Source organism: Haliaeetus albicilla, chromosome 2 (genome assembly GCF_947461875.1).
Source record: "Haliaeetus albicilla chromosome 2, bHalAlb1.1, whole genome shotgun sequence".
NCBI classification, from domain to species: domain Eukaryota; kingdom Metazoa; phylum Chordata; class Aves; order Accipitriformes; family Accipitridae; genus Haliaeetus; species Haliaeetus albicilla.
The window spans coordinates 57535572-57557286 of record NC_091484.1 but is presented as its reverse complement, the minus strand read 5'-3'; the positions used below and the strand labels follow the sequence as shown (position 1 = coordinate 57557286).

Sequence of the window (21715 nt, the reverse complement as noted above, 5' to 3'; positions counted from 1 at the left end):
CTGCTGAGTTTGCCGCAGGCACACGAGCAGCCCTGTATAAGCACAGCAGGAGTGTGACTAATTTTATTACATACACAAGGGTAAAATAGCTTGTATCTGAGTTCAGAATTGAGCCTCTGGTATAAATACAGCCTTAAAATATGAGTTCAGAAACTATCAGTGGTTGCTGTGGAATGCACTAACACTTCAAAAGCCTCCTAAAATTTTGAGAAAATTCCATCAATCAGAGTCTTAAAAGTGCTCATGCTTTTCATCATTTTGTTGGGGTTTTTTCCCATAATTTTCTGCTTCTATTTTATACTCTGTAGTCGAGGAAATCCTCTTGCTCTTGCCTTTTTTTATCTATTTTTGACAAGGAAGCACATACCTTTTTATGATACCGTTGCAAAATCTTATGTGATCAGCATAAGGTCAGGAGGAGGTGACTTATGTAATAAAGGAGTTTGAGAGAAAATTTGTCTTAAAAGTAACGTCCCCTCACTTATGTAATTATTTGCGATATAGTGTTACACTGAGAAATTATTTTCAACAACAATATTTACAATTTTTTTGAGGAATTGCTTTTTACATCTTAAGTCCAAACATCTCAGGCCCAGTAACTCCTGCAAAATATTGTTCTGCACCATAGACTGTTTCTTTGGCTGTGAAACTTCTGTATTAGTATTCTTAAGCATTGTAGTTATTCAGGATATCATAGCAATCTCTTTCTGTTCCAAACTATTTCTTTTTGAAGCTACTAGTTTTGAAGATTACTATAGAGTAATCCTGAACAGGGAAAGGTGTCTGGACGTATTTATTCTATAAACACCTAGCAGAAAATTAAAATTAAAATGGCAAATGTAAGAATGAAAAAGAATAATTAGTAACTCTAAAAAGGCAGTTTAACTAGTGAAAACAGAATTTTCTGAACTTAGCTATTTAGGCATGCATCTTTATTTATTGTGAAGGTTTTCAAGCAGTACAATTACACTAGACAATGGTGGTTCATTATCTTCAAGTTCAGCCCACTCTGTGAAGAGTCCCACGAAGAAGCAAGAATGCTTATTATTGTGGCTAATTCTGCTTTCGCCAGTTTATATCGGTGAATCTGCAGTGACTTTATTGGACAAGGGAAGGTGACACTGACAGGAGGCCCAGGACTCTTCTATTCATAGGGGCCAAATCCAGGTGAGTGAGTAATCTATTATCCTCAGTAGTGATCAGTTTGAACACAAGGATCCCTTCACCCAGACTGATAAAGCTTGTTTCCCGTGGGCACTTACAGAGAGTTTGGCCTTTAATGGTTATTTAGGCACCTAAGTGTCCATTTCTGTAGTTCTTAATGCTTGGCTTTCTCATAAGAGGAACCGTGAATGTCCCAGGGTTCTGGAGGCTGTACTCAAATCAGTAAACTTTGAATTTCTGGGTCTGTCTCTTCCTTTCTCTTCAAGCTCTTGTCTGCAATGGGGATTGCAGGAGCTGACTGCTCCTTCATCCTAGGGAATGTGTAATGCCTTCACAGCCTCTGCTTGGTGGTAATCAGGGGGACCAAAGTAAGAGAGAAAAGGTAGAGAAACTGTCCTAGGTATTGATAGCACCCCTTAATTTTTCTAAACAGTATGTTTAACCCCGACATAAAAAGTATGACACCAGTTTTGGTTCCACCTCATTCTTACCCTGTCTTGTTCCTGGATACCGGTTGTCAGATGTACAGGAGAGGAGCAGACAAGCCTGATGTACAGTGTGGACAGAGGAAAACATGCTGCAAGGGTACCTTCTGCTGCTGCCCTTTTCTGGAGATTTTAAGCCTCTTTTTCTTCTTTGCTCTTTCCATACCTCCAACTGGAAGAGACAGACTGGAAGAGAGTGCAGGCTGCAGACAGGAGACAAAATGCTGCGTTTGCTGCATCAAAATCCCATGGCAGTAGACTTTTTATGTCACAGAGGTTTGGGACTTCACTGAGGTATAAAGCTAAAGAGGAAGCTGACAAAGATGAGAAAAATCTCCCAATAAATGTAGAAAAAAAAAAAATCAAACAGAATGTAGTCAGATAAATTGCTATTTGTACAAATGGTGTGAAAGTCTATCTTCAAGATATTCAACAGGTACGTGGATTTATTCAGAATTTTTCTGTCTTTCTAACTGTCACAAGTTTTCTGCAACTTTGAATTGCTGGACTGGATGACTGAATTTAAAAAATTATGCTAAGCATTTAGCAGTAACAAATGGATATAATAAAGGTCACAAATTCAGTAATACAATTATCACATGATTCTGGGATTCTCACAAAATTAAAGGGATTAAATGTCTCTCTTAAGGTTTACAGTTTGATGCAAATCTATAAATCAAAAAGTCTGCCTGCAATTCATCTGCCAAAAAAATACATATTTAAAATGTACACAGAGCTTTTGATCTAAATGAGAAACATGAAGAAAAAAGTTTCCATGTTCAAAATTTGAGGGTACATCGAGGCTGAAATTTTTTATTTTGTATTTTTAAGAGAAGTTTAGAAGCAACTAAGAGGATTTTTCCACCTTATCTAAACTAAATGAAAGGACAAAGAGAGGACTGTCCAGAGTACAAACAATGACCTATGAGATTAAAAAGAAGTCTCTTTGTTGCAATTTTATCATCACTTGTAAGTGACAAAGTGCCAAAAGACAGGTTTGTGGCAGCAGCAATATATTTTCTTCAGGGCAGGAAAATCATCAACAAGGTGTCTGTATATGTGTAGCACTGCTTGAATATGAAAGCAATTTTCTGAAGCCCTGTGGCTTAATTCTATTGTTTTCGTCAAGAACGAATATTCTGGATCACAATCTTCGTGACTGATAGTAATGGATGAGCAAGTTCCTCGGATGACTGCTGGACAAGGCTCCAGTACCATCGACAGCAATATTTGCATTTATCTAAAAAGAGATTAAATGCTAACCAGGTCTCAGTACATTTATCTGCCTGACTTCTGTGTATGGTTCCCATTAAATTAAAGGGGGGATGAAAATATGTAAAGGGAATAAAATGAAGAGAAAGAAATAAAAAAAGGCATGTTGCATGTAGAGAGCAGCAACTATAATCTTCCATTTTCTAAAATATATTTATTCTAGAAAAATATCAACTAGAGATGCAGAAATACAAGCAGTGATACAACTGCTCAGTCAAAGTATAGGTAATGTGGGGTAATAGAAATTATTGCATGATCTACCTCTAACGTACCAACATACCTTCAAGAAAACCTAATTATGCATCCAATATTCATCCTTAATATCTTCTGAAAAATGCCTCAGATACACAAAAGGCAGTTCTTTTCCTGCAGCAGGACCATATCCTCCAGCATTTGATGGCAACATAATTTACAAGCTTCTTTAATTATTCAGTTCCATCCAGTCTGGATGGCACCTCCATTATCTTTCCATGCAGAGCACCCTTCGACCTGGAGAGAAGACTGCGTGTCCGGCAGCAGGTTCTGGAAACTCAAGGGATTCTTTTTTCCTTGGCAAGTAGAGATAGCTGTTGACTTCTCCATCCACTCAAAATCAACCCAAAAAATTGCTGGGTTTGTCCCAGTTATGGACTTGAATTAATAGGTTTTGTATAAATTATTTCAAGGCAGTGAAGAATATTTGTATTCGATTCCTTCTGAAATCAAAGGAAAAAACATATCTTAGGTAGGAATGAGATGGGACACTGAAAGCATTTGACTTCAAGTAAATATTCAAGATTCTGATTCTGATTCAGGCAATAATATAATCTAGGTACAGGCTTTACTTTACGCACGTAAGCAGTCTCATTTCAGACATGGCAAGATTAAAGCAGATGGAGGTAAACATGGGCAAAATTAAGTCTGTTCAGTTCCTTGCACATTTAAACTAAGGCATTTATTCCCCAAACTTCAAAGCTATTTAGACACTTTAATCTCTCTGAGAAGCTGGACATTACTCAGGAACTGTTGACTGGGTTTCTCCTATAAGAAGAGCTGAAAAAAAAAAGATATTTAAATGAATTTATGTGATTAATCTGATTAGAAAATATGATTAGAAAAATATTATGATTCTGTATTCAAATATATTGAGTCTTGATTTTGACATTTTGGGGTTTTGCATTAACACCCTTACCTTTATATGAATTTTAAACCAGATTGTCTAATTAGTGTAAAAATTAAGTCATTAAAATAACATTGGGGAAATATTTTTTGGAAGTATTAATTATTTGCCTATTTACAAATTGAAACTTTCCAAGTCTAATCATACAGGAAGGTTCATTAGCTCTCTGCTGCAGGAGTAACAGAGTTCCACTGAAGACAGACGTTACTAATTTGTTATAAAATTCATAAAGATGGTGCCTTGGGGCCAAAGCACTGCCCATCCACAAAATTCAATGGCAACTAGCAGTGCTTAGTCAAGGATAGGGTCTGCCCATAGCTTTTTCTATTCCTGCTTTTTGGGGGCAATAAACTTTTACAGTCATCACTGGAGATGATATCTAAGATGATAAACAGTGTATGGGTATGCGTATGCTGTTACCTCTTCAGCTGATGGAGAATTTCCCAAGCTGCAATGAAGTAGAAGGGCTGTCTGGTTACAGGACCCACAATTTACAAGGTGGCGGCATCTCCTGTAGTGGGACTCTGTGTTGGTTACGCTAGGAAATATTTTTGCCTAACCTCCATGAAAAATGGAAAACTACAGCAATCTGTCTTTAACTCCCACTCTAATAAGCTGTGAATAATAAATGGCTGAGTACAACTATCACAAATGAGGTTGCTATTTAGGTTAAATATAATAGCAGGCACTGACTACACGAAGGGCCATGCGGACAAAGGGGAACTGTTGGTGTTGTTAAACACTGGTTAAAAGCCTAACTGACAGCCTAACTAGGGAAAAGAGTATTCTTTATGCCTCATGTATGAAAAGGGAATCATGGATACATTTCTATCTAGTTCCTTTCAATGACAGTAATTTTTGATGCTGTTTGTTATAACAATAAATTTTAAAACACATTTAAATACACATTTTGTATGTGTATTATTCCTGTAAACATAAAACTGATACGAAACCAGTATTGTGAATGTCTTTAATGACTGCTATTGTCTATTTGAGGACTCAGAATATTTCTTGAATTGAATTCACCAATGAATTAGTCTAACTCACAGCCATAAAGATAGCTCTTGGTTTTGAAAGGAAAATTGTAAAAGTATATACTATTATAGTACAAAATAATGTAAAAAGTGTTTTGCAATGAATTCCAGTACAATATAACCAGCCTCAGATCCTCCGCTTTGATTTCTTAAAATTCCTCAAAACTGACTCCCTCCATGAAAAAATACAGCTAGTCACAACGCAAGCCCATTACTGGATTGTGGAGGCCAGTCTCATTAGGGCCTGGGATTCTGCGGGGGAGCTCCAGAAAGATCAGACTATCAGCAAGAAAAATAAGTCCATTATTTACCAAGATATTGGCGTTCTGTCTCTTCATTCAGCTACTTCTAACACTGCACATGAGGACTACAGTACTGAAAATATACTGTATCAGGAATGGCACGCAAGATCTATGAACAATTTGTCCCTCCTGTCATTGCCAGAACAAGCCTCACCACAGATCAGAAATGAAGCAAAACAATAGAAGAACCTTAAAAAACCTCAGGCAGCAGATACACCATTCAAACAACCCACATTATCAAGGGCTAAATTTTCAAAATTTGCAAAGTTCAAATTGCATGACACAATATTTACGTGAAAATGCACAATACACAATACATTAGTGAGGCATTTCTGAATGTATGCGTCCAGTTTCTCATTTAAGATACAGGTATCTGTATTTCACCCTGTGCTTGATACAGCTAGACATTGAAATCCCATAGGTACTTTGTTCAATGTAAAAATAATAAATTATTTCAAGAATGACAATTATTTAAATTCTTACAGGTTAAAAGAGCAGCTAACAAACTGTAACATTGTAATGCTTTATATGAACAAGATTTCTACAATATTTGGGATAGATGAAATAGATAGTCATGCAACAATCTCTGGACTATCAGCCCTGTGATATCATAAACAACCAAGTCATATAATTCCTTTCCTACATTCATCAAGCTCCACCTGAAAAAACAAGTGTCTTGTCTCCACAGCCCACACACAAGATTTTCACAAGCTCTCTCTCCTAAAGTTTGCGATATTTCTTTATGTTTTAGCCTAAATTTATTTATATATATGTTTACTCATTTGGTTTGAGTCAACAATGTCCTTGAGTTTAGGCAATTCTCAATCCCTCAGTGTCCACCTTCTCAATGTAATTAAAGCAATCGCATCCTCTTCCAGCTTACTTTTTGCAAGACTAATAAAACCCTGCTGTGATCTCCAGCTCCTTGATCATCCAGGGAACTTTTCTTTCCAATTGTTTCTACTTGATTTCATCTTTATTATAGATAAGTGAGCAGAATTTTATCAGTACTCCAGATAAGATCTCACTAGGGCCTTATAAAATGGCATTCACATTTCCCTCTCTCTTAGAAATATTTCACCTGATATATCCTAAGACTGCTTACTTTTCACAGTCCTGCATCCGCCTAATTTCAGAGCTACCCTTTGACTGACTAAGACTGCGTCCACATTGCTTAAGGCACCCACTACAGGTAACAGCAGAGGACACAGCGACAAATGGTGCAGACTTACTCATGCCCGCACTGCTTGGGACATGCAGTCCTTTTTCTAGTGAGCACCAGCCATGTCTAAATTGCATAGCACTTGATCCGGGTCCGCTGTGGTGCCTGTGTGATACTCCTGTGGCCCTAAGAATTAATACTTGTGGCTTTCCAGTTAAAGTGCCCAAAACAAAAGGGAAACTGAATTGCAGTATGCCAGAGTAATGTCAGACCAAGGGCACTGTTTGGACGTGTGTGATATATGAGAGGTAGTGGGTTTGCAGAAACAGGGTTGGATGGCTACACAGGGCAAAGGGAATTAAACATGTGTTTAAGCTCTCCCTATCTGTATATGAGAAGCAGTCCCTGGAGTGAACTAGACCGTCTAGCTAACAAATACACTTGGATTTCCCCTGGGAAGGAATTAATGGTCAGGTCCAAGAGAAAGCTTCAGGATCCAACATCTATGCAGCGTAGCTGATCAGAAGACCCAGAAGTGAGCTGAGGATTTCCATCATTTCACCAGCGCATGCATATATACTCTTTTTTTCCTCTGTTATTTCCAACAGATGGTGGCCCCTTGCTTGACAGAAAATGTTGCTATTGCTCTCCATTGATCAGATCAATGCAAATTACTGTTACATTTTCTTTAATTTAAATTGAATCATCTCACAGTGTCCTCTTAGATTATCTTCTGTGGCCATTTCGTCCTTAAAATCTCCACTGTTTCCCTACATTGAATATAAAATAACATCAACTTGTATTGATTCAATGACTGTTTACTGAAGAAATCAGTCTGTTACCAGTCTGTTACCTACAGATATACCATTAAAGAAAACAGCACCAGTGAACACTGGAACTCCTCTATCATGCAATTATTAGAAAAATACGTGATATAATTTTGCCCTGTTTCAACTAGCTGTCTCAGCCAACTCCTAAGCACAGTTTAGGAGTTACCACAAGCTGGCAAATAGTCTCAGTTGGCAGCACGCATGGAGGCAACCTGTTTGAAGACTAAAAGCATTTAATAATATGAACATGCGTTGTGCCATGCTGTTGGCTTCTGCATCAGAAAATAGTCCCAGGCCCTCTTAATTTGCTGGTGTAGACTTGGCCCACATCATTATTAACCTTGCCTACAGATAAACCAAATACTTCAAACTCATTTGGAATTATTACAACCACTTAAATGCATTTAAATCTGTATTTAAATGCATTTCTTCAATGTGTGCAATGGTTTGCCATATTATCAGACCTTTAAGGAGGTGAGACACTCAGTTAGTCTTCTAACCTTGTTTGAATATACGGAAATCTAATTGTGAACATCACAGCTCACTTTATCTCTGTAATGAACAAAACCAGTCTCTGCATTCAAACACCTCTAAACTTTGGGCATTTCACCCAGCTTTGCTACTGGCATGGAGAAAATGATATTTTAGTATTACAGGGCTTTTTCCTATAACACTAAGCCCATCAAATTCCTGGAAGATATTTTCTGTGCATAGAAAAATGGGACTATAAAAGGAACATAAACCTGCAAAGGTGGTCAGAGATTGTGATCATACAGAGTTTGTGCAGATCATACAGAGTTTCAGAGAGGCAAAACCTTATCAAGAGAGACACAGCAGTCCCAGCCACCACCTCCCAGAGACACACACATTTGCATTGCCCCCTTGCGAGCACTGCTGGCCCCAGTGGGACCACACAGAAGTGCAGAGCTCAGCAGGATGAGGGACTGCCTGTTCCAGACTCTTCCATGACCCCAGCTGGCTCCTCTAGGTTCTCAGTAATTACTAAGTGATCACCATAATGCATTAAGCACTCAAAAATCTTTTCCTTACACTGATATTTCTTCATTCTCCCAAGTAACACACACATTGAATTCTTACTAAATGCATTGCTCTATGTTCCTGTTTTATACTTACTCAGGCTGCATCTTTGTACCCTTACTTTCTCAACTACTCTTACTAATGCTTGGGAAATGCCCAGGCGGATTTTGTTAGCATTTTTATAGTACTGGGAGCAAAGAGGGAGGGGATAATGAGAGGGAAAGGGATCATTTATCAAGACAGAATTAAAAGCAAGACTTTAACAAAAATGTATTTGGGTTAAGATTTTAAATGGCATTTGCCTGAATTGTCTGGGAACCAATTTCCATCCGCTTTACCCTCCTGTGGCCAGAAGGCTTTTACAATGCATTTTACACTGTGATTTTCCCCATATTATGAGGGGGGAGTTATTTCAGATTCTACTGTGCTTCCAGAGTTTCAAAGCTAAGTCTTAACCTTTCAATCTGCTTATTAATACTCATGTCATGGCTCCTGTTGAGAAAGAGGTTTAGTGTCACTGTCCTCAATCAGTGTCCTTTCATTCACTTTCATTAAAGAACCATGTTTTCCTGACAAAGGATAACAAATGGACGCTGTGTGTCCCTAATGTGCTTTTTGACTACAGAGCCTGTACCATTTCTCTGAAGCAATGGCAATTATTTGTCATTTTAATATGACTTGGCAAGGAGATCCAAAAACATATGACCATTATTCATCAATATGTATATCTTGTGCTTGCATTAATATTAGAATATCATTATTATTACCCTGACATTGTATGAGCTAGACAAAATTACATCATGTAAAAAATGTATTAAGCTATGTTCAGCTATATCCATACAGCAAGGCAAAAGCAATTTAAAGACCTGTAGCAGCTCTGTGTTGAATGCAGCAATTCATTCTGATTAGCAGTAAAGCCCCTTTACCTGTGTATTAATGAAATATATTTCAGTATCACTCCACTGTTAATTGGAAACAGCATAGTTCTGTGTTAGTATTGTTACCAAACACACATGATGATCTCATCCATTTTCTTTGTTTCTAAAATCATGATATTTAATACTCCTGACATTCCTCATACATAATAAAAAAAAGTCAATTTCTGTTAATTTGGGGAAATGGCATAGCCATGTTTCTCCCATTTCTTCTAGGTGTTTTGTTGCTACTGTTTGTGTTCAAACTATTGCACATTTCTATAAACTGAGCTTGTATGTGATACTTGTGTCCAGTGCTAAGTTCATTATCATGTTTTTCTACAGAGGAATAAAAAAGCTGTGCTTATGTCCATGACAGTTGGATTTAGATCCAAAATTACTGGTTAAAGCCAGAGAGATACTGCTATTGTTTCTTAGGTTTGTGGAGCACGGAATTAAAAGTGGATGAAGAAAACATCCTAACAGCATTTAATATTTTTCTTCTTATTCCCCTCCACCTGAAAAATAACATTAGTCTATGAAAAAAGTGAGGTAGAAAAGTCTAGGAATCAAAGCTCTGTAATAAAATTCAAGGGCCACAGGTTCTATTCAAGCAGGCTATTAGCCTTCATTGCAGAGTTAATTCAGGTTATTTCTGTCAAGAGAGTATGACTTGAGGGAGAAAGACCCCACCATGAAATAATATGTGAGTAGTTTTGTTTTCCCAGGTGACATACTTATTTCTGCATGACATTAAAAAAGCTTCAGAGCATACATTCCCTTGCACTTAGCAATGCAGCAAGTTCAGCCATTTAAGGACACTTTACTCATGAATTGTTGGAAAATATAATTCATAACTAAACAGTAACAGCAAAAATTATCAGAGGTGATGGCAAAGGTACATGGCTTCAAAATGCTTAAAATGAACAAAAGTTATTTTTGTATCACAAAGCCTGGAACCCACATGATATAGTAATTAGCTTAGTAGCTGACAAATTGTATTAACTTGATTTTTCACCTATTCCCTCTCAGTTTGAATAAGATAAGATACAAGGAGCATGATACTCTACTTACAAACTTATATGTGTGAGATTTTTCCAGATCACTTAACCCCAAGTGTCTCAGTCTCTCCATTCAGTAAATCTGGACTAATATCCACTAGGATCTCCTATGGGCATGGGACTCTTCCCTTTATTCTCCTTATAGAATCATAGAATCATTTTGGTTGGAAAAGACCTTCAAGATCATCGAGTCCAACCATCATCCATGCCCACTAAACCATGTTCTGGGGCACCCTGTCTACTCGCTTTTTGAGTACCTCCAGGGACTGTGACTCCACCACTTCCCTGGGCAGCCTGTTCCAATACCTGACAACCCTTTCAGTAAAGAAATTTTTCCTAATATCCAATCTAAACCTCCCCTGCCGCAACTTGAGGCCATTTCTTCTTGTCCTAACACTTGTTACTTGTGAGAAGAGACTGACCCCCCCCCTCACTACAACCTCCTTTCAGGTAGTTGTAGAGAGCAATAAGGTCTCCCCTCAGCCTCCTTTTCTCCAGACTAAACCACCCAAGTTCCCTCAGCTGCTCCTCATAAGACTTGTGCTCCAGGCCCCTCACCAGCTTGGTTGCCCTTCTCTGGACACGCTCCAGCACCTCCATGTCTTTCCTGTAGTGAGGGGCCCAAAACTGAACACAGCACTCGAGGTGCGGCCTCACCAGTGCCCAGTACAGGGGAACGCTCACCTCCCTGCTCCTGCCAGCCACACTATTTCTGATACAGGCCAGGATGCCGTTGGCCTTCTTGGCCACCTGGGCACGCTGCTGGCTCATATTCAGCTGGCTGTCAACCAACACCCCCAGGTCTTTCTCTGCCAGGCAGCTTTCCAGCCACTCTTCCCCAAGCCTGTAGCGCTGCATGGGGTTGCCGTGACCGAAGTGCAGGACCCGGCACTTGGCCTTGTTGAACTTCATACGATTGGCCTCAGCCCATCGGTCCAGCCTGTCCAGATCCCTCTGTAGAGCCTTCCTACCCTCAAGCAGATCGACCCTGCCTCCCAGCTTGGTGTCATCTGCAAACGTACTGAGGGTGCACTTGATCCCCTCATCCAGATCATTGATAAAGATATTAAACAGAACGGGGCCCAACGCCGAGCCCTGAGGAACACCACTTGTGACCTGCCGCCAACTGGATTTTCACTTAAAAACAAAAGCTACATTATTTTACCTCTCTAACATGATTTGTCCATTAATTCCTATTTGCTTCAACTGTAGCACCATATCAGTTTTGAATCAGATATTTCTGTTAAAATTAGGTTACTCTAAAACATTTAAACCCATCACACCAACCATGCACCTTACTGTGCACTATGTACTTATATTAATATCTGCTCTAGGAAGGGCTCCACTTTGATCACTAGAGTGCTTTCTTATTAGGCAGAAAAAGAGAGTTGTAAGATGCCCTTGAACTCCTTCATGGAACAACATAACGTAAAGCAATAGTTGCATCAACTTAGGAGCAAGCACATATGACAGACAAATGAAGGCACATCAATTATGCAGGTGGAGGGATTTTTGCAGAATACTGTTTTGTGCAATTGAGGCAGAAAGACCAAAGACATGAAGAGAAAGAATCAATAAATCAACAATATGTCCTGAACAACACTGGGATTATAGCCCTAAAAAAAGCCCAGCAAGAGTCATGCCAATTGCTATCTGAAAGAGGCTTATAATTCCTGTCATTTTGAGCACTCTTTGTAAATAAAAAGGATGATATTGAGACACCTGACTCCCTCAACAACTTCTCCTAAAAGAAATATCTCATTGACCAATTGCTCAAGTCAAAAAAAAGATACAGGAGTATTCTTTCCACTACTGTTCATATGTCTTCTTCACCTATGTGCCAAGTAAGCAGTCCAGTCAGAGGGAGATAAGTAGGTCTAGCCAGTGCAAAACCAAATGCAGCATCAGGATGGGGAGCAGCAGGATCAGTGAAGATGTCAGCACCGTAACAATCACATAAAGCAGTGAATAACAAGCAAAAAGCGACCTGGACAGCTCTTAAACATAGGTTTTTGGTAAAGATGATAGCAGAGAGATTCCACAAGCATGTGAAACTTTATGTAGCATGAAGCCAGTACTGTCATTTTCCATTCTTCACTAAGCATAGGAATGGTTTAGATATTTCAGGTTGGAAATATGTTTCTTCAGAAGTAAAATCCACAAAGGGACTGAGCTGCTCTAACACTGCTAGGGATTTGACATGTACAGGAGAGTGGAAACAGAAAGATGGCAATCAGCTACCCTGTTCCTGTCCCAGAACTCAGGGATACCAAGTCCTGCTCTGTAAAACACGAGAATCAAGTGAACAAGTACTGTCTAATATCTTAATCAATGACATAAGAGTGGAATCGAGTGCACCCTCATGAAGTCTGCAGATGACACCAAGCTGAGTGGTGATGTTCACACGCCTGAGAGATGGGATGCCATCCAGAGAGACCTGGACAAGCTCTAGAAGTGGGCCCATGTGAATCTCATGAGATTCAACATGGCCAAGTGCAAGATCCTGCACCTGGGTCGGGGCAACCCCTGGTATCAATACAAGCTGGGGGATGAAGGGATTAAGAGCAGCCCTGCAGAGAAGGACTTGGGGGTACCGGTGGATGAAAAGCTGGTCATGAGCTGGCAATGTGTGCTTGCAGCCCAGAAAGCCAACTGTATCCTGGGCTGCTTCAAAAGAAGCGTGGCCAGGAGGTCGAGGGAAGTGATTCTGCCCCTCTATTCTGCTCTCATGAGACCCCACCCAGAGTACTGCATCCAGCTCTGGGGTCCTCAGCACAGGGAAGACATGGACCTGTGGGAGCAGGTCCAGAGGAGGGCCACAAAAATGATCAGAGGGATGGAACACCTCTCCTATGAGGACAGGCTGAGAGAGTTGGGGTTGTTCAGTCTGGAGAAGAGAAGGCTCTGGGGAGACCTTATGGCAGCCTTTCAGTACTTAAAGGGGGCTTATAAAACAGATGGGGGCAAACTTTCTAGCAGGGCCTGTCACGATAAGACAAGGGGTAATGGTTTTAAACTAAAAGAGGGTAGATTTAGACTAGATACAAGGAAGAAATTTTTTACGATGAGGGTGGTGAAACACTGGCACAGGTTGCCCAGAGAGGTGGTAGATGCCCCATCCCTAGAAATGTTCAAGGTCAGGTTGGACGGGGCTCTGAGCAACCTGGTCTAGTTGAAGATGTCCCTGCTCATTGCAGGGAGGGTTGCACTAGATGACCTTTAAAGGTCCCCTCCAACCCAAACTATTCCATGATTCTATGAAGAACAAAATAATGAAGCAGTTAGAGAGTTTGATCGAAGGGGAAGAATCCAAGGTTTAGCTACATGGGATGGCTCTCTGAGCAACAACGAGGTCTGGACATAGTGAGCTATGGTTAGACATTTTGTATGTGCCCAGAGTGGACTCACTAGAGTGTACTTTTAATACCACTTTGGGAATGACTTTCCGTTTCCTACCTTTTGATGCAAAATCAGTAAGTATGTAGGATGGCCAAAGTAGCCACATCAATACTCAGTTACTGCTTGGAGTGCTTAACAAACATGCCTTTTCACTGTTTTCTCAAGTGTATATGTTATGGTAAGAGCAGCAATATTTCTTCAGTCTTTCAAGAGCACGAGTGGTAACAAATAGAAATGGAAAACACGGCAAAATTAAGATCATCACCCTTAAATAACAACAGTTACGCTACAAAGCACTGAAGGAAATCACACTAAATATCTTTAACAAGTACATATATTTGGCACTTGAGAATCTTTAAGATTCAGGTTGTTTATCTTTCCAGTCTTTAGTAAACAAAATACAGCTGGAATGAGCTGCAAGAAACCGCTTTGTGCAAAATGGTTTGTGGAAGACCAGAATAGCATCTGAAATAGCAAATCACCTGCTGGTGCTATACAGAGAAATGATATCCTAAAAATAACCTAAAAAAAAAATAATTAAAAACTGCAGCCTTTATTAGTTTCCTGACCTAGCTTATCAGTGGGGAACCCCACTACCGGACTTATTGCCACAGCAGCGGGGGAGGTATATGACAGAGCAAATGGCTTGAAGGGAGCGCTGGCAACAGAGAAGCTAGGACTGCTACTGAAAGAAATACACATTAAATATGGCACAGTAAAATAAATCTCACATAAGCTTTATGCCTTTTTAGGACTGCACATTTGTGTAACTGCTCAGAAAACAGCAACATTTTTTCCTTATGCTTCATTGGAGAGGACCCACATGAATACACCATGCATGTGCTTGGTGGCCACTAGTAGTGGTCTGAAAAATCAAACCTTGCATGAAGGTTGACACACTGGAGGGAAGGGATGCCATCCAGAGGGACCTTGACAGTCTTGAGAGGTGGGCCCATGTGAACCTCATGAAGTTCAACAAGGCCAAGTGCAAGGTCCTACACCTGGGTCGGGACAATCCCAAACACAAATACAGGCTGGATGGAGAATGGATTGAGAGCAGCCCTGAGGAGAAGGACTTGGGGGTGTTGGTTGATAAGAAGGTCAATATGACCTGGCAATGTGCATTTGCAGCCCAAAAAGCCAACTGTATCCTGGGCTGCATCAAAAGAAGCATAACCAGCAGGTTGAGAGAGGTGATTCTCCCCCTCCACTCTCATGAGACCCCACCTGGAGTACTGTGTTCAGCTGGGGCCCCCAACATAAGAAGGACATGGACCTGTTGGAGTGAGTCCAGAGGAGGGCCACAAAGATGATCAGGGGGTGGAACACCTCTCCTGTGAGGACAGGCTGAGAGAGTTGGGGTTGTTCAGCCTAGAGAGGAGAAAGCTCTGGGGACACCTTATAGCAGCTTTCCTGTACCTAAAGGGGGCCTAAAACAAAAGGTGGAGAGGGACATTTTACAAGGGCATGTAGTGATAGGACAAGGGGTAGTGGCTTTAAACTGAAAGAGGGTAGATTTAGATTAGATACAAGGAAGAAGTTCTTCACTATGAGGGTGGTGACTCACTGGAACAGGTTGCCCAGAGAGGCTGTGGGTGCTCCATCCCTGGAAGTGTTCAAGGCCAGGTTGGATGGGGCTTTGAGCAACCTGGTCTAGTGGAAGGTGTCCCTGCCCATGGTGGGGGGGGTTGCAACTAGATGTTCTTCAAGGTCCGTTCCAACCCAAACCATTCTATGATTCTATGATGACTCTAAGTTACAAAGGGTGGCCACAAATATTTGAAGGATATAAAGAACAGTTTCTCAGGATAATCTAGAACAAAGATGTTTAAAGTCTGGAAAGATATCAACCAATATAAGAAATCCCTTAATGCTCTTAAGGGTTTGGAATAGACACAGGAAGGCAGTAATGCCTTCGCTGTCATGGAGTTCCTTTAAAATGAGACCAAACAAAGCACTGGAGAATAAGAATAATGGAACAAGACCTTTAAGTCCTATGAACTGGGGGTTCTCTGTCATTACTTGATCATTACTTGACCAATTTCTACATTGTCAATACAGAAAACAGAGATGTAAAAAGAAAAAGGAAATACAGAAGGCACTAAGGCTTATGCTAAAATACAGGTATCATTTAATAAATCCACAATTCTTTTTTCTTCATGCAAAAATATTCTCACTTCATTGTTTCTTGGATCTATCACATTTGCTGTCATTTGCCACATTTTGCATGATGTAGCAATTTTCTGGTAAACTCTCTGGGACAATAATTTTCTTCTATATTTGTTAATACAGTGCACAGAAAACTGAAACTTTCATCCCTTTTTCAGGTTCCCCAGCTATGGTACTGAAAAAATGAAAAAAGAAAGGGTATTATCTTGCACTTTTTAAAGCTTGAAATGACGTGTATTATATTTTTGTTGTGTCTCTTTTCTTCCTGCAAAGGCAAATATTTATTTTGAGAGGTCAACTAATGCATAATAGAAGCAGGATATCCCATAAAGTACAGTGCTGCACCAAGAACTACAAACTCCCTTCTCAAAAGGATATTTACTGTCCTTGACTTTGACTGTCCTTTGGGAAAGAGAAAATTCGGTCTTAGCTTTCCTAAGCAGTAGCAAAAGCTAATCAAACCCACTTTCACTTCCATTTCCGGCATGTGTGTTGCCTTCTAATGAAGACTGCTGCCCACTGAGAGCTTAACCCAAATCTAAGACATTTCCCACAGGACCTCTGGGTATGCTGACACACTAAGTAACTCCATGTCAACTTCAACAAATTTTTAGCTAATCTGGGGTCCTCCAGAATTTACCTTTAGCATCCCAGTTATATTTTGACCTGGAGTGCCTGGCATTTTATGGTAAATTTTTGACAGTAAAGAAATGTCAAATTCATTTGGCCTAAGGAAAATTTTCCAGCAGGAAAGAGGTTTTTTATCCCATTCTAGCTTGTTCTTAAATAGAAATACTGTATAGCACTGCTTATAGCTCGACAGTGACATACTTATGAATGGACACATGGATAATATTTGCACCAGACTAAACCTCAATACAAACACAGTGTCAGAGAGCTCTGGAGGATATCCTCAGACGTGACAAGAAAGGGCATTCTAAGGAGCAACTTATGGCGCTTTTGATGAGGTGAAGCTTGTTTTCTACTAGGTAGACAGTCACTAATGCCCAGTGCTACTAAGTTCTGCAATAAAATACACTTTGGGTGAGCTTTTCTCATCTATTCCACTTTCCACCTGTTGACGAAGAGGATACCAAGACCACCATCACAAAGAAGACCTATTCTAACAGAGTTATAAAGCTAGCATCTGGAAAAGAACTATCCAAACCATGTATTTCCAAAAGCCCATATTTTGTAATTGTCATGGTTTAACCCCAGTCAGCAACTAAGCACCACACAGCCGCTCACTCACTCCCCCGCCATCGGGAAAAGAAGTAAAACTCGTGGGTTGAGATAAGAACAGTTTAATAAAAGAAGAAACCAATAATGATAATGATAACACTAATAAAATGACAACAGTAATAATAAAAGGATTGGAATATACAAATGATGCACAGTGTAATTGCTCACCACCTGCCGATCGATACCCAGTTAATCCCCGATTGGTGATCCACCCCCTCCCCAGTTCCTATACTAGATGTGACATCCCATGGTATGGAATACCCTGTTGGCCAGTTTGGGACAGGTGCCCTGGCTGTGTCCCCTCCCAACTTCTTGTGCCCCTCCAGCTTTCTCGCTGGCTGGGCATGAGAAGCTGAAAAATCCTTGACTTTAGACTAAACTTAGCAACAACTGAAAACATCAGTCTGTTATCAACATTCTTCTCATACTGAACTCAAAACATAGCACCGTACCAGCTACTAGGAAGGCAATCAACTCTATCCCTGCTGAAACCAGGACAGTAATTCAGCTAAAGAATAAAATAAAAGCAGTATGAATATATTAAAATAAAATAAATTAGAATTAAATTATCATATTGTTTGAATCCACAAGATGATTAAATAACATTAAATAACTCAAGAATTCTTATTAAGGCCTATGTAATAATTTTAGTTGTCATGCTATTTAGTTCTCTGTCACAAAGCAATAGGACTCTACCTACCTCAACAAATATAGGTTCCAGAAAAAAAAGTAACATAGTAGTGGTCAAAAACTCACAGATAAAACTAAAAATTTCAGCTGATTACAGCTCTGATGTTAAGTGAGGCAGCCTGTTCAAACTATCATTTGTCAGTTTGCAGTGAACCTTTAATCCCATAATACAAGAATGTAATCAAATGTTTAGGTATAATTCAAGATAACATGCTACATTTCATATGCATAGTAATGTGATCTTTCAGGACCAAACACTGAATTTCTGATGATGTAATGACCTATGTAATATATCTTTTACATATCAGCATTGTCTAATCTATTGGCTGCTTCAGTGTATGGGAAATGAGTTATCTGAGACTGGCCAAATACAAGCTTCAGTACAGAACATTCTACAGAAGACAATTTTCAGGATGCTCATTGATCATAGATTTTCCTGGGGATGGTATTGGGAGGAAGAAATGGGTGGTAACTACAACTCAGCTCTCTCCTTGCTCCAGCCCAGAATAGCACGTTTATTTTCACCCTTTACTTGGTGACATTCACCAGCTCTTCCATTCACTGCAGCTTGGCTAAGCTGTCACCTCTACCGAACATTTCCAGTGATGGTCCTGTTGGGTCATGACCACAAATTGCTATGATGAAAGGACCTTGAATTGACTGCAATGTGATATTTTACATTTTACTTAAAAATCTCATTGTCCAAATGTTTCTGTTTGAAAAATCTGATATTCTTTTTTCAAATCAATTCCAGTTTCAAACACAAATAATAACATTTTAAACACATCTTTACACTATCTGCTGGACTTAAAGATGGAGACTGCTAAACAGAAGTTGATAATCATGCAGCATGATTTTTGCAACCATTGGGGTTTTCTTCAACTTCAAGAAGTTGGAAAGATTAATCAGTACTCCTATTGATCCTGATACTTACTCTTCTTTCTTTTTTGTTCATCTTAGGTTGAGAAGGTGCAGAAAGCATGAACTCTTTGTTAAGCATAAAGTCACTGCATAGCTAGAACCTGGCACCTAATGGATAATGGTCATTTTATACAAATACAGTGGCAAGACTTTTTCCTGTTACTCAGTTCTGATCACGGGGATCTTGATTACCTCCTTGGCACCTGTAACTCAGCTCAAAAATTTCTTTGGCAAAGGGGAAAAAAATGTAGCTTGTAAAAAGTTGGAAGTAAAACCATACAATATTGCAATCATTCATTAACTCATATATGCCCAGAGAACTGCAGTTTTACAGGAAGATGCTTATAATGTTTCCTGTACATTTTAGAATTTTATAGTTCTAAAAATGATTTACTGACACACAAACTCTAGAAGAGAATGTGAGCTTTGGTTTATTGCAGTAAAAATCTATTATCCCAATGGCCCCCCTGCCAATCTGTGGGAAAGAAATATAATGGCAGAATTTCTAGAAGTGGTTACAAGGAAGCAAAGCACAGTTTTAGTCATTAGGCAAGCAACTGAAACAAGTAAAAGATTTGTTTGCTTAAAACAGGAGAGCTCAGTCCCACTGCAGAGACGGGGGTAAAGCTAGGCTCTGTAAAGGCTTGTGCTCATGGTCTCCGAGTATTTCAGCATGCTTGTATTCAAATAAGGAAATTTTGTCAATTCAAAGGAAAACAATGTAAGGTCATTTTCTTAAATGGCTATACCTCACCGGCAGATGCAAATATTTCTCAAAAATGGATGATTTCTTACTGAAAATGGACAATAATTATCCCAGATTAGGACATAATCTAGTTAAAGGAAGTTATATTTGAGAACATGATGTAAATACAAAAGTAATTTAATCAAAATGAAAAAATAAAGTTTGGTTTCAAGAAGGTCAGAACACAAAAGTCATACTGTAAATTTTACTTTGCTTCCTTGCTTAAATAATTTCCATTCTAAACATACACTATTTGTTTTTCAGCATACTTTGCCATTCTATTTGTTAACCGTTATCTTTCATGGTCTTGGGTGAATGAACTGCATCAAACTGACCCCTCACATAGGATCCTACTGAAAAAATGGAAAGAACAGTCTCTTTGGATTCCTGTTTATCCTTCTGGATGAAATACTGAGTGTCCTGGTTTCAGCTGGGATAGAGTTAACTGTCTTCCTAGTAGCTGGTATGGTGCTATGTTTTGAGTTCAGTATGTGAAGAATGTTGATAACACACTGAAGTTTTCAGTTGTTGCTAAGTAGTGTTTAGAATAAAGTCAAGGATTTTTCAGCTTCTCATGCCCAGCCAGCGAGACAGCTGGAGGGGCACAAGAAGTTGGGAGGGGACACAGCCAGGGCACCTGACCCAAACTGTCCAACAGGGTATTCCATACCATGGGACGTCTCGTCTAGTATATAAACTGGGGGGAGTGGGATCGCCGCTCGGGGACTGGCTGGGTGTCAGTCGGCGGGTGGTGAGCAATTGCCCTGCGCATCATTTGTACATTCCAATCCTTTTATTACTACTGTTGTCATTTTATTAGTGTTATCATTATCATTATTAGTTTCTTCTTTTATGTTCCATTAAACCGTTCTTATCTCAACCCACGAGTTTTACTTCTTTTCCCGATTTTCTCCCCCATCCCACTGGGTGGGGGGGGGGGGAGTGAGTGAGCGACTGTGTGGTGCTTAGTTGCTGGCTGGGGTTAAACCACGACACTGAGTCTGCTGGAATTGCCAGGAATATGGTCATGGATTTAGTAAAATTTTCTCTTAATACATATGATTTTTCTTTTACTGAATGAGTTGCATAAAGGAAAGATGGTACAGCAACAACAGAAGCTGATGTCTATCATTGGCTTGCATGATATAAGCATAAGTGGGCTGAATACATCTCTCATTTATAAGATCAAGATATTTAATGTATAAAAATCAAGATAATGCTCTTAAAAATGAAACATTACAGTTGTATAATGTTTCCAAGAAAAAAGCTTTCAATAAAACATATTTACATCTAACTGACCCATACCCAAAAGTATTCTCATAAATATTTTGCAGTTAAGCAAGCTAAAGCTACTTTAAAAAGGAACTGTCAATAATTTCTAAAATAGAACATAAAAATAACTAAGATGTCCTTTTGATCCTTGTGAGTATACTTTATTTGTCCTTGAAAAAAATATATCCAATGTACCTTTCAAAATGATTTATTATGTGTTATTGTTACAGTGTTCAATATTGTTCAATACTGAACTACTGTACTGATTACCACTCTCCCAGTCTGCTTTAGTTCTATCATGTGCTTTTATTTACCACCTGAGGCAAAAACATTTTAATTGGTTTAGGGAAGCTTGAACTCTCTTTTATCAATGACACGTTTCATCAAAATAGAACGAAGCCAGGAGCTGTACGTACTCTGCCGATTTCCAAAAACAATGGTTTTGTTTGAGGGCTTAAGTTTGGAAATGGATCTCTGCAGTGTAAATTACTTAATCACTTTAATAGCAATAGCAAAACATCTTGGTTTTGTTCTTCTTCTTCCTTTTTAATAGTAAGAAAACTTATAAACAGATTGTACTAACTATTCCATAGTTTAACTTTATTCTAGACAAATAGATTCTGCAAACTGAAGTCTGCATTGTATATCTACCAAAGTTCTAGACTATAACTTTACATGGTTTATAGCACTGCAAGTGACAGAATTAAATCATGTACCTTCTCCTGATTTAAGAAGTTTCTGTTCAAATTATCTTTATACAACACAGAGACAGAATTGTAGGCATGTTTGAAGTAAGTTTCATTGTCTGCAGTGATTAGAAAAGAAAAAAGATCCAATTTTTCCAGATCAAAAATGC

At 39.2% G+C, this 21715-nt stretch overlaps 1 long non-coding RNA gene across 4 annotated transcripts in view; it reads right to left on the bottom strand.

Moving 5' to 3' along the window:
- Window positions 1-917: 917 nt before the first annotated feature.
- LOC138683734 (uncharacterized) overlaps window positions 918-21715 on the bottom strand; it is a 36822-nt gene continuing 16024 nt past the window's right edge. For all 4 annotated transcript variants that reach the window (XR_011323168.1, XR_011323172.1, XR_011323167.1 and 1 more), the window contains one exon: window positions 918-3953. This is a non-coding gene — a long non-coding RNA (uncharacterized lncRNA). The remainder of the gene's footprint in view (window positions 3954-21715) is intronic.